We start from the raw sequence: 14680 nt of genomic DNA, 5'->3' as shown, positions 1-14680 counted from the left end.
AAAATGAACCATTGTAATCTTTATGTTTCATGATCCAGACAGTGTAGCTCATCAGTAAAACACGGAGCAGGTCATGTCGTAGCGTGTGCAGGTCTTCTTGATCTGGCTGATACTTTTTCGTTACAAATGAAAGAGCGGCAAGCGGTCAGTCACAAGTAGGCAGAAAGTTTTTGTCTAGCTATTTTACTTCCTGCTATCACATTGGAGGGTTAGGGTTTTATCTGTGGCGACAACAAACTAACAAACAAAGACTCCCATAAACTAAGTGCAGCTTCTTTGGAGGCTTGGTAGTATTTTTTTAGGAAATAGTAGCTAAATGTTTAGTCATAGCTGTTGTGTAGTTGTTTTTGTATGAGGTGTTCCTTTAACACTAGCCTCAACCCTGGCATGTGAAACCTCCAGTCATTTTCAAAACATAAGACACCCCTTTAAGAAATACAATTAAAAACTAGGGTAACATACAACAAAACCATCAGAATATCAAATCAAACTGTAGTGTACAGCTGCAGTTATCAATTCTGAAAGGGAATTCAATCAATTTCAAAGTATTGCTGGGAGAGGATGCTGTTGAACTTGGTGCAAAATTCAGGATAAGAACTGTAAGTGCGAGTTCTTTAAATGTAGCAGCAAGCTTTCTGCTGAGCCTAATTTTAGCATTTAAGCACACCAGAATTTTGTCAGCACAGATGACAAAAGACCCAGTGCAGATGTGTTTTTACAGCTTTGATTTGCCTGGTTTTTCTGACATCATATTGAAGACATGGAGGGGTTGTCTGTTTCCTCTTTGTTGTTTCCCTGTGGCCTTCTTTCTCACATACAAACACGATATACTTTCCTTGTCTGGCAGTTTTAGCTGTAGATATGCAATAGGTGTGGAGAAGCAATTCACTCTGTATTTTAGAGCTTGATCATTGGCATTATCAGCTATTGTTTCAATGCCAGGCTACATGTTGCTCTTAAGAGGTAGGAACTGGGAACCCATCCTTTTAGAAAGGTCAAGCAGGTCCTCTTCATCCCTTTCAACTATTGTGCCCTGAAGAGCTTCTCAACTGCTGATCTCTCAACAGGAGGAAGATAGTCAATGTAGATTGTGCCCTGTTGGCATGTCTTCTTAATTGATTCAGGTCCATGAACGGAGGCTAAAATGAATGCCTTTGATAGCCTCACTGAAATCATACCACGGTCTAATTCTTTCAATCGAAACTGTCCAAGTGCTTGCTATTCATTCAGCCTTAGAGCACTTTGTGTTTCACCTTCACACTGTTCCAAATATTGTTCCGAGTATGCAATGCAAACCTCCCCTCAGAGCCGTGGGATGAGCCTTGAAGTTGGGGGTGTTGAACTGTGCTGGAGGTGGGTGTCTAATGTGGAAAATATTGTGCCACATTCTGATATAACTAAAGTATGTCAATGATGCAACTACCCCACCCCAACAAGAAGAAACAGCCAAAGCTTAACTGAACTAGTCTGCTCTGCTGAGACAAATATACCAGCTTACACGCATTATTTCAACATGCCAGGCAAATGCAGGTGAGCAAATTCATTATGAAACCATTAAAAAGTTTGCCAGTCTTCCAGCTACAAGGTGTCTTAAGACAACAGCAGTCAAGACATACAAAACCTTTTGAAATATGGATAATAAGGATAATATTTTAGGCAACTCAAAAACAAAATGTGTCCTTTCCCAAAAAAAAAAAAAATGTTGCTTAATTTTAATGTTAAACTGCTTAAGGACAGATGTGTCAATCGGTTTGTGTCATGGTTGTCATGGTCCAGAGTCTGTCAACTCAGTGTTTTGTGTTTCTTTATATTATTTCCTGTGCTTGTTTATCCTGTTTTATCTTTTGTTGAGGTTTTGTTCTGTGCCTGCCTGCTCCCACTTCTCTGTGTTCACTCTGTCTATGGTGTCACACTGTCTGCTTGTGAATCTGTCTGTTTAGTTCAGTGTCTTGTCTGGTTCTGTGTCTGCGAGTTTCTTGTTTTATTCTGAAGGTCTCTGCCTCATGTGAGTGTGTTCAGTTTACGTTTCCCCTGTCCCGTCAGCTCTGATTTCTCCCAGGTGTGTTCCCCTCCTGTTGCTCATCCCTTGATTGCTGCTATGTGTATTTAAACCCTATGTGCTCTCCTGCCTGTTGCTAGTTTGTCTGCGTTATCGCCCTCTGTCATCTGTGGTCATTCCCTGCTTGGTTCTGTGTCCTCTAACTGCGTCTCCCTGCTTCGCCATTCGGGTCTGTGTTTTGTTAGCTTTCTCCAGTCTAGGTTCTGCTTAGTTTCTGCCCACTCCTTTGCCATTTCTGTTTGTAATCCTCCTCAATAAAAGCCCACTCTCATCACGTATGCCTGCATCTTGGGTCCTTTAATAAATTCCACACGGCTCGCCTCGTTGACCGTGACAATGGTGGTCCATTATCATGTTTTTAATCCAGCTTGGAGAAATACACATATATGAGACCAACAATGGGACAAATGTAAGAGTTTAAAGGATGGTCCATTATTCTCCTCTGTAAATAACAAAAAAAAAAAGCTTTTTCATGCAGTTGTGATAGCAGGTGATATTAGCTGATAGCTCATTTAGAAAAATGCACCACTTCTAACCGTGTGTAGTATGTGACATTATTTGACCATGATATTTTCTGGAGGAAAAGAAAAGCAAAATATGTGTTTATATGTGTATACACATATTTTCCTTTTTTTTTTCTTTTTTTCCTTCCAGAAAATATCACCTTCAGGTTCTTCTTGAGCTTCTCATGTTCCTTTTTCCTGATGCTATCACTTGGCATAGCTAAATGACTGTGTTCTTCTGCTTGTCCACCACTACTGTGTCCGGTGGGTTAGCCATCACCAGTTTGTCCGTCTGTATCTGGAAGCACCACAGAATCTTAGCTTAGTCATTCTCACATTCTCAACCCTTTTGACCTCGGAACTTCCAGGTTATATTCGGCACAGATGGTTGTGTACACTAAGCAGCCAGTTGGTTATGGCGTTCCATGTATGCCCTGCCTGCTAGCATCTTGCACCCTGCTGTTATGTGCTGGATTGTCTCAGGGGCATCTTTACACAGCCTGGGGTCTTGCCTGCTGTGATAGACCCGGAGCTTCTATGGATCTTATGCTCAGAGCTTGTTCCTGTGCTGCCATGATTAGAGCCTCTGTGCTGTCAGTCCAGCTTTGTCCAGCCACCGGTAGGACTTCTCTCAGGATCTCACAAAAGCAGTCCAGAGGTGCACAAAGAGATGGCCTTGAAAAGTAGATCAGCAAAGTTTTAATTGAGTCAGTTTTTGCTTTTCATGGATGGAGTCACACAACTTATTTTCATTGCACTACATATAATACTTTATCTTTTTAACTTACTTTAGCAGATCTAATACAGAGGGACTCAAAATTTAAATATATGTGCATATAAACAGCCTCTTTTATCTTATTGTGGCATTTTGATCTCAAATTCAAATGCCTGAAGTCCCACAACCATTGACTTGCACACACTGTTAACACACTTTTGGAGAGTGCTGCAAGTGTTACATTAGAATTTGATGTGACTGTGGGTGTGAGACTACATAAAGTATTCACCACTTGGGTTTTTCTCAGTTCTTTTGTTTCAAGTTGTGTTTGAAAAAAATTCTCCCATGACAGGAACATGGTGTGATGATGCTTCTTCTCTGCAAAGGGCCCTGAAATGCAAGTGCAAAGGATAAATGAAGTCAACACAACTTTGAAACTATAATAATATGTGAGATTACAATTTATAACCTGTCCCTAAATCTAATGCTGGCAAAATACTACAGGATCAGGAGTGGGACAAATTGCTTGCAGGAGATAGCAAAAGTCATATTCCAGTCCAACTGTTATCACTGCAGCAACACAAATCAGACAAAGTCTCACCAACTCTAACTTTAACCAGCTGCTCATAATCAAACCGGAAGACTATACAAATAAGAATTACAAAATAAGTTTGAATGTGTGTCCAAATTGGACTAATGCCACAGCATGAATTACAGTAAACACACTGCAGGGTTCTGCCTGATAGGTCTGTCTGTATATTTCTATTTCTAATGTTGCCATTATGAGCTGATGCTGTCTTTCTCTCCTTGTTATGAGGGTTTTACTTGCTGAATCAAGAAAGACACTTAAAACTACCTTTGCTTCATGGTGTTTGAGGAAGCTAGCTATTTGCAAAAGAAAACTGTCCTCCCATAAAGCACCTTGTTCTGAACCTTTGGTATGTTTCATATGAACGGATCCTCTAAGGGCTGTAGCTGTGCTATGCGTGTACTACACACGCATCAAAGAAGCTCTGTGTGGATGGTAGCTCAACAAAACTTTAAACTACTATTGAAAGTATCACACATTTGTTTATTTCCTGCTGGAAAGATGTGGTTTAATCGTGCCTGTCCTAAAACCTTTAAAAGCATATTTATGACTATTTTTGTAATGAGGAAATGTCTCTATTTTAACCCAAGAATAAGCAACAGAGCTATGCTCCTGAGAGTTGGATTTACAGGGCTATATGGTACAACTTTTTGGATGCTCCGTACATTCCATGAAACGGAAGGTGTATGGTGTGTGGGAATTTAGTAGTAATGATACCCCATCAGCATCTCATTATGTATTAGTGCTAATGTTGTGATAAAACATATATTTTATGTCTACGGAGCAAAATAACCACAATATTTCCAACAGTTGGATTCCTGGATGAGAGACACAGGTGGCAGTTTTTACCCGTATCAGAGCTTTTTCAATGATATGAAGAGAACTGAAAGATCTGCTCAGCTTCTGTTTACAATACACAAGCTAGATGCAGTTGTTTGTGTGTGACATTGTTCAACAAGCCTTTGCTGCAGGCCATTATGAGCTATTTTAAAGCAAGGCCACAGTGAGTGAGTCATAACGGGATGACTGACCCTGTAGGTGTTGACGGCTTGACAACGAGGATCACATCCCAGAATGCCGTGGTTTCAGATGTTATGCGTCCTCTGTAACTATTTCAGCCCCATCTGACACAGAGGACATGTGATTACAAGGCTCTGCAATAAGCCTGCAATCTGTAGTGGAAAGTACAAGAGCTAGAGATAAATAATTGATGGAGGTTCACTGTTTAAAGGACTGGGTGAGTGACGGACTGACAGTCGTGCTTAACAGAGAAAGAAAAGGAGACAAACAGATTGTCCATTACATTCATGCAGTCTTTGTTAACTTCTCTATTCTTGACTTGAGGTTTCTTAATACCCTCACCTCGCCTGTCGTCTCCTTTCCCATCTCTTTTTCTCTCTTCCCTCTTTTCCATTTCTCTCTTGCTTTTTCTCATTTATTTATTTAGTTTGTGCTGCTGTTCCCCCTTCCTGGCTCAGGTGATATAAGGTATGGCGACAGCTATTGAAACCTGAGGGATTAAGTAAAGCTATTTTAGTACCTTAGGCTAACTCCACAGTAGCTATCTCACACAAATGCACAAACATGCCACAGACAACCAGGTGATATAAGGTAGAGAGACAAAGCCATTTAAACTTGCAGGGGGTTGTGTGGCTGCCTGCACACATGCACACACATAGCCTGTTGTCTATGGCAGAGAAAAAAGTTAGAGCCAAACACAGGCTCATATACACCACCCACACACGTGCAGAGAGAGCATAGTGTGACACAACTCCTGTCATGCTGCTCTCACACTGAGGAAGCCAGAGCACCAAAAGTCGACACCCAGACAAGATTTGCTGGAACACATCTTCCCTGTAAATCCATGCCATCGCTGTATTGTTCCACAAGTCAAAGCTCATTGCTTTTGTGGCTATATGTGGGCTTTAGCATGATGCACCATGGAAACAAATGTCCTTTACATCAGACATCCATAATAGAATTGGATGCATACCACAGCCCCAGCGCTCCAGTTCTTGCATCTGTACAAATTTACTGCTGCATGCTCCTTCTGCAAAAAAGACCTTACATAACCCCAGATGACCTTAAAGCTATTGTAACTGTTTATTTGCACATCTAGTCCAAAACAATGCCATTATTTGCAAGGCACACCATTGCCACATGAAGTACATGTTTGTACTTGACAGCTTGTTATGACGAGAGTCTTTAAGACAGATCTAGGAACCTTACAAATTTAACTAAAGCTTTATTAGTTGTATAACACTGCTACTCTTCTATTGACCACTTGAAGCTGTCGCCAAAAGTGAGGCAGTCTCTGTAAACTCCAATATTAGAATACCAACGTGCATCTTCACAGCCTTTTACTAAGAAGCTTTTGGTCTTTGTGGATGGATCTGCCCTCATAATTGTACAGAGGGTTAATTTACATAATATTTTTTTGAATAAATCATTGATTAGAACAAGGCGAATGTTTTAGTGAGGAATGTGACTCGTTTGAGTGGCAGATACACTGACGTGGCATGTGTTCACTGGTAGACCTCACCTTCCCATACAATACAATACAATTGTATTTATATAGCACATTTAAAAACAAGGTGTATGCCAAAGTGCTTCACAGAAACCAAATGAGAGCAATAATAAATACAAGTAAATAATATACGTACAAATAGAATATACCAACAGGTGGGAGACATAACTAACCAAAGATAGCAGGCATAGTAGGCACGAGCTGAAAGGCTGAAGGTTCAAACATAAAAACAATAATAAAAGCAAAAAGGTTACAGTACAGTTAAAATGCAGGGTCTAGGAGGCAGGGAAGGCAAGGCTAAATAAACATGTTTTTAAACAAAATTTAAAAGACTGAATTGAATCAGATAGCTTGAGGAAGATTACTCCAGAGGTAGGGTGCAACAGAGGTGAATGTGCGGTCACCTCTGGTCATAAGGCGGGATCTAGGTCGCACCAGGAGCATTTGGCCTGCTGATCTAAGCGCTCTCCCAGGGGTATAAAAGCTGAGGAGATCCATAAGATAGCTGGGCGTGGTGTTATTTATGATTTTTAAAGTGACCAATAAGATTTTAAAATCAATGCGATGTTCCCACATTCCAGTAACTGCTGTATTAGTCTTTTGGAACATTTTTAATGGAACTATTTGACAAATAAAATAACCTACTGTGGGACAGCGACCATCCAAGTTCTTTGTACTTTATCATATTTTATTAATCAGAGCTATGCTATGTGTGTTGAGCATGTACAGTCTATAGATACAGCTTGTTAACCAAACCCACTAGTGCTAGCTGATAATTTAGCATTAACACACAAAATGAGTACATTAATGACTGGCTGCTGTCACACAGGCGATACTGATCTTTACTGTCATGGCTAAACTAGAATATTTATTAACAGACAAGGAAAAAATCCACGATCCACGCACACTCTCACGGTTTGAGGGAAGACTCTCTCTCTCATCACACTCAAAGGAAACGCTGAAGGGAACAACATCCTGCACACAAGGAAGACAAACAGTAACCGAAGGAAGTTGCAAGGAAACACACAAGGACTCAACTAGAGAATGAGCCGGGGTTGTGGGTCAAGGTTCCAGCAATGAATGGCTGTCTATCTCTGCCTTAAGAAGGGCTGTGATTTTTCATCCTCTACAGGTGAGCGATCAGCCACAGGTGAGAAGGGCAGAGACTCAGAAAGAGTCCAGCCCACTGTCAACACTACACACACACCAAAACAGAGGGGGCAAGAGAGTGAGAGAAGGAGAAAGAAAAGGAGAATCCACTGGGAGAAGCAGATCCATGACATAAACACAGTGCTTTAAATTTACCCCCTTCATTTTATTTGCTTTTTTTCACATGTTTCAGAATTGATGGATGGACACTGTCCTTTAGGATTTTCTGGTAAAGTGCTGAATTTATGTTTCATAGCAAGTTGTCCATTCCTGAAGCAGCAAAGCAGCCAAGACCATCACACTACCACCACCATGCTTGACTGTTCCTTTGATGCTCTTCTTAGTTTTGTACCAAATGTACCAGGGTATAAACCATCCAAAACACTAAAGTATTCTGTCATCAGTCCACAGAATGTTCTCCCAAAAGTCTTGTGGATCATCATGATGTTTTTTTGCCAAATGAGTAGCTGTCATGACAAAGATTTCCAAAGATAACCACTGTAAACTGCATAAAACAACATTTAACTGTTTGGGTCTTACTGGTAAATTTCTTGTAGTGAATAAAACAAAGCTTCCACTTTATATCTGGATTCACCTTCTTCACACACCTATGTGTGCTCTGCCATTGTCTGCAGTACATCCACACTTTTCAAATGTTCTCTCGTATGGAAAATGGACTTTGACAGCTTCTGTAATTAACTAGCAAAGCAAAATATGTTCATGGATGTATTCTACATAGTTTGAGCCAAACGCAGAGAGAATGAGTTTTTTGACAACTGAGTTTGGCTTTTGTTTCACAAGTAGTAACAGAGGAAACTTCCTCCAGAGTTTTGCTTCATACTCTTCAGTCTATTCTTCTGACTTGGTAAAACTGAAGAGGTTTTGAAGTAAAACTGTCAGAATCCAAGACCCCCTGAGTGCTTGGTGCTGCTACGACGATGGGCTGCCTTCACCAAATTATCTGCCAGAATTTTGCTGCAAAGAAAACATTGTGCCTGCAGTGTATCTTCAGACATACAAGGAAACCCATACATGCCACGTAATTTCCACTGAGCTTATTTCTATGTGTAGCCCTGTCTGCAGTTATTCAGGCTTGCAGTACAAAGAAAAAAAAGTCTACTGTTATAAAAAAATGGTTAAAATATGAATAGTTGATAAAAGGTTTAAAAATCATATGCTTTGGTACCAATGTATTTCATTTACAGTTAAGAGTCCAATAAATAGAAGGGTTTCATGATTTAGAGTTCATTTTCTGTGCAGAATAAATCTGTGAAGGTTCTCAGTCATCCAGGTCATCGTAGTCAAAGGAGCTTGGAAAGAAAAGCGTCTGGACTTCTTTAAGTTGCTTGAAGACGTTTCACCTCTCATCCGAGAAGCTTCTTCAGTTCTAAGGTCAAATGGTGGAGAGTCCCAGATATAAACCTAGTGGGAGTAACCCCCCACAGAGGGACAAAAGGACCCCCTGATGATCCTCTAATCGCCTGAGCCAAGGTGGGAAACTGGGCGTGGGTCCCAATCAGCCAGGGTTTCGGGTGTGTTCATTGTGAAACCTGGCCCCACCTTATCATGCGAATTCCTGAGGTCAGATGGCCCAGGATGTGAGTAGGCGTTAAGGCGTCTGGGAAGGGATCTCAAAACTGGATTATAGATGGCAGACAGTTGGTGTCGTAAACCCCGCCTCTGTTCAAAGATGGTCGCTCACAGTGGACATAGATGGCTTCTTTCACTCCTCTTTCGAACCATCTGTCCTCTCTGTCCAAAATGTGAACATTGGCATCCTCGAAAGAGTGTCCTTTATCCTTAAGATGCAGATGGACTGCTGAGTCTTGTCCTGTTGAGGTGGCTCTTCTGTGTTGTGCCATGGTCTCTCCAATGTAGAGATTGGAGAGACCAAACAGCCACTTCACAAGCGCATGGCACAACACAGAAGAGCCACCTCCTTGGGAGATTTCAACACCACATAGACGAGGGCCCTCAGTCATGAGGGATGCTCTCTGCAACATCTGGACACAGCCAGCAGCAGTTTGATGCCCCTGCACCTCCTGAAGTTTCACTGTTCCACTCAAGGAAAAAACACCCCAGACCATTATGGCTCCTCCTCTACTGTGGAGTGTAGAAAATATCTCAGGTGGGATCTGCTTGTCATGCCAGTAATGTTGGAAACCATCAGGACCATCATTCATCATCATCATTTGTTCTCATCAGAGAAGAAAACTTTCTTCCACCTCTCAATGTCCCATGTTTGGTCCAAACGGTCAGTTCTGTGGCGTTCAAGAACACGAGGCCTTTGAAGACGTTTTTCTTTTTTGAAGCCTTTTCAGTCTCAGATGCCGTCTGATGGTTAAGAGGCTGCAGTCAGCACCAGTAACGGACTTAATTTGGGTTGAGGATCATCCAGTGTCTTGACAGACAACCAATTGGATCCTCCGGCTCAGTGCTGGCGACTTTTTTGGGTCGGTCAATTCAGTTTTTGTTCCACAACCCCCAGGATCATTTAATAAATTCCAAATGACCGTCTTACTGCGTCCCACCTCAGCAGTGATGGTGTTGTTTTCAATCAATTGTCTCACTCTCATTTCTTCTTGTTGCATGTTGAAGCTCAACTTGGAACCTTTTTAAGATCCAACCATGCAAAATAGGATTTTTTGCCATTTTTCAAAGCCGTCTTAAACGTTTGATATGGACTGTACTGTAAAATAACAGTGAATATAAAATCTAATTTCTGTGAGTCTTCAATAAAGAAGCAATTTGATGCTAATAATTATAATTTTATGTTTGAGATAAAGTTTGCGTATCTCTTTCATACACCTTATGTAACAATCTCTTTCCATAACAACTTTCTTGTTGCTTTATTCAACGAGGGCACAGCAAACTAATTATTCTTATAGGTCTTGACATTAACCATCCTCTCATGAAAACACTCAACAGTGAGACATTTGAAATTGTTTTCCACTACATAATTTGGGTATAAACATCAGAAATAACCTTATTTCTCTTTCATCAACATTAAATCAAAACGCTGATTCTTTTCAGCGAGGCAACACTGTCTGATTGTCTGATTGCGTTGGGATTTTTCTTTTTTTTGCTTTATTTATTTATTCTTTTTTGGGGTTATTTATCCAAAAATTGATGGACTTTTTCTGTCTGTGAGAATCAGCCACTGGAAGTGATTCCAGGGATCACTTCCAGACAAGGTCAAGCATCTTTATCAGTCATCTCAACTACCTAATTCTACTATGTGCTACGTTCACCCTTCAGCTCTTTGCTTTTTCTTCTGAGGGATCACTTTTATTTGCTTTCATTAGTAGCAGCATCATGCAGGGTGGTCCAGTGGAGCAGGCTGGTGTGTGTGAGAGCATATAGGAGCATGCTTCTTTTCTCCACTCTGTCTCTTCCTTCCTTCCTTTATGCATGCTTCTTCTCACTCCCCCACCTCTCGAGCTCTTTACAGCCATACAGTGAAATGATTTCTCTATCCTCCCAGATTTCATCTACTTCTCTGTTGTTCCATAAGCTTTATAGCTTACTGAGCAGATTAAGAGTGTCACATATGATGAACCAAAATGTTACCACAGATGGTGAACAATGATGTGTGTCAAAGTCCAGGGTAAATTAGACCATAAAGAGGTAAAGAGGCTCTTATTGGCTTATTGATCTTATTAGTTGGATGTGAAAGGTGTAAAGACCCAAGTTACTTTGATAAGGCTCAAATTGTTAGGACCAGCGACAGCCACAGCCGTTCTTAAGTACATAGCCTCCTGATGGATAATGGTTTGCAGGCACAGGGGAGAGTAAGCCTGGGAAGGAAACTCCACCAGAAGGTAGAAACAGAAAGAGCTGACCACAAACCGCCTGGAAAAGGAAAATATAAAAAACCATCCAGCCTTCTCCAGAACCTGACAGTTTAACTTCTTAACATCCACCAGTGGCCTGTCTATGGTTGGATTAAATTGATCTTCAGAGATTTTGGTCCATATTGACATGATAACGGCATCCAGTTCTTTGAATTTTAACAGCTACACATCCATGATGTGAATCACCTATTCCATCAATCCCAAAGGCGCTCTACTGGACTCAGATCTCGACTGTGAAAGCTATTTCAACACTGTCATATTCAACAACCTAGTTCATTATCCTGCTTGAAACAGCCATGAGGACATGGGTACACTGTGGTCATAAGAGCATGGACTTGGTCAGGTAGGCTGTGATGAATTTCATGAGTTTCTTTTGCCTTTTTTCTTTTTTTTTTGCCTGTCCCGTTTGGTTCTTTTGCCATCAGAATTATTGTCTAAAGGCGAGGAAAGATGCCCAATGGATTTACTTTACCAAATTGACCATCCCAGCCTTGCCGTAATGGTCCATTTGATTCACCTTTTATTGTTTATTTTATTTATTTTTTTATTTTCACTTGCTAGATACGGGACAGACTTGAATGAGGAAAAGAAAAGGGAGAAAGGAAGAGGGGGAAAAACAGCGGAGAAGAGGGACGGGGATAAAAAACAAAAACCAACTAAATAAGCAGACAAAAAAAATACATATATCAATCACCTGGATCACCTGTTGAGAAAGAAAAAAGAAAACAAGCAGAAGAAAACGAGAGCAATACAATAAACAACATCACGATGATCTATGTGAATATAACAGTAAATACTAAATATTAAATATTGTGCAGCACGTAATATTGACAATGCACAGTGTGCTTTGAGGTAGGAGCCAAAAAGGGTGTAGTTTGTGTGTGTGAGGACCCGTGTGTACACCTGTGAGCATGGACGCGCTTGTTTTTTTTAAAAGGTTCCTTCATGTAATGATCTGCTAGAGGGTGTGGGGGGGCCACAGCCCCGTCCTCCAGGGCATGAAGCAGGTATGGAGGAGATCAAAACTCCAGACATCCAGAGACCCCAGAACACAAGAGACCAAGGAAGACCAACAGAGGGGCAGCCGCGCCACTGTCCCAGAAAGAGCTGAGGAGAGTCCCAGATGAGGGCTCACTCAGCAGCCGCGGAGCAGAAGCCAGGGGGAGTTGCAGTGACGCACCCATGAGCTCCGCTGGCAGCCAGCTGTGCCTGAGTGACCGAGCCCCAGGCCGAGAGGCCGAGGGCAGCCCACCCCCGAAGTGGCCCGAGTGAGCCCCAGGCTCCAGGCCCTGATAAGCAGCCACCAAGGAGTGAGCCGGTGTGTACCTGGACACCCATCCCCGGACACAAAGACCCACCAATGCACTGATGTCTGAGGGCGCCTGCCACTGGCAGGGGAAGTGGTGGGGGGAGATAGGCCTCCATACCTTAGAGGGCCTGAGATGTCTCCAGAGAGGTGACGTCTGATACCCAACCTGACATATAGACACAGACATACAGGCACACACAGATACAAACATCCATTCCCACCCTCATGCTCTCATATGCACTTACTCCACACTCAACCAACGTGGAGACAGACATACAGGGAGTGCAGAATTATTAGGCAAATTGTATTTTTGAGGAATAATTTTATTATTGAACAACAACCATGTTCTCAATGAACCCAAAAAACTCATTAATATCAAAGCTGAATGTTTGAGGGACGGCCCTCTTCTCCGCTGTTTCTTTTGCCTTTCTGTCACCTTAAACCACGTTGGCAATTATCCTTTGACCTGTGACATCAACAAGCCATTTCTGCCCTGAGAATTTCACTCCCAGTATCTCGTTGGATATCTTTTTCTTTTTTGTACCAATATTTTTAAACACTAGAAATGGTTGTGTAGATAAATCCCAGTAGATAGATTCTGATTTCATTTGGCAACACCTCACCTTTTTTCCTTATTCTAATACTTGATTTAGACTTCATCAAGCCATCTTGGCAATGTCTGTATGCCTAAATGCATTTTATTCAAAAACAAAGGGTTAGTGTTGTTACTATCAACAAGGACTTAGACCTTGCTGGTCTTTAAATGTGCCTATAATTTGTAAGGGTTTCAAATGAACCTTGAGTAAAAGAGAAACATCGTCTGTCCCACTGAGTTTTCTGTATTCTTGGACATCATGTAAAAAAGCGGGTATAAGTGTAATTGTACCAGGGCAGACAAACAAGTGAGAGAGTGTGATGCTATGGAGCATTACAGGGCCTGTTGGATCAACTGCAGGTGAGGACAGGACTGTTTTGGCTGCACACAGAGAAACAGGAACTTATTGGGCAAATAGCAATCCTTTGGCTCACCAGCTTTTGTGTTTAGCCATACTAGCATCAAACACATAAAAAAGTCACTTATATGTCAGGTGGTGTCTAACTGTGCTTCAGCCTAAAGTATGCAGTATCATGAAATGTTCTCCCCATGCAACCAGAAGATAAAACTAATGGTTTAAATACAGCTGTTCAGGCGTTTGCTACAAAAATGTTCGCCTCGAGATGAACTGCAGTAACTGGACGATCCTTAGACTTTCAAAGCCTTAGCTGTACTTTTTGTATATTACCAATTACAAAAATTATAGCTTTATCGAAGCAGGCTTCAAAATTCTTGAGCTCACACAGTTTCAATTGATAGTAGCACTAAATGGGAAATATTGTACCACAGAATTGTGATATTGTGATCATTATTCTAGTTGCAGTTTGTAAGTTTTTAATCTCAATGGCTGAAAATCAAGTGGTGCCTAATTTTGTGTTGTGATCTTTCATTAAATGTCATTAATATTAGAAAAACTGACTGAAGTTGCTCTAAATGTTTGACATCTAATCTGAGGGAATGGATTGAAACATAGGCCTGATCTCACTTGAGGTTTGATCTTTACAAGCTGGCATTTTACTACATAAACAGCACTTTCATGTTGGTCAATCTGTGACATCTGTTACACTCTTTTAGTAGCCTAGCAACAATTGCAAACGGCAGCTTCAAAGAAGTAGCTTGTTGCACCCTCCCTTCGTTGCCTTCCTAATGTGCCGGAGACTCTGCAAGATCCTTCCCCTCTAATCTCTGGGTCCAACATGCTATTTTTGTCATTTGTTTCCATTAGGATCAGGAGCAGGCGATGCACTGTTTTCTTCTGATGGCTTGTTTGCTCATAGGTGGCCCAGTACAACAACACAATGATGAAGGACTAGCCCAGAGGAGAATACAAATGAAACCACTGACTGCCCCTGCTCAATATGCTTGGAAAAAGACACATTT

The 14680-nt window shown here is 41.4% G+C and overlaps 1 pseudogene; it reads right to left on the bottom strand.

The window, feature by feature from the left end:
* Positions 1–530: 530 nt before the first annotated feature.
* LOC146638365 (uncharacterized) lies at positions 531–2780 on the bottom strand (annotated as a pseudogene).
* Between the last annotated feature and the right edge of the window lie 11900 nt (positions 2781–14680).

This window comes from Diplotaxodon limnothrissa, linkage group LG2 (genome assembly GCF_057381915.1).
Source record: "Diplotaxodon limnothrissa isolate DT_005_m linkage group LG2, D_limnothrissa_male_GT1.1, whole genome shotgun sequence".
Taxonomy (NCBI): domain Eukaryota; kingdom Metazoa; phylum Chordata; class Actinopteri; order Cichliformes; family Cichlidae; genus Diplotaxodon; species Diplotaxodon limnothrissa.
This window is presented reverse-complemented; position numbering and strand designations above follow the sequence as displayed.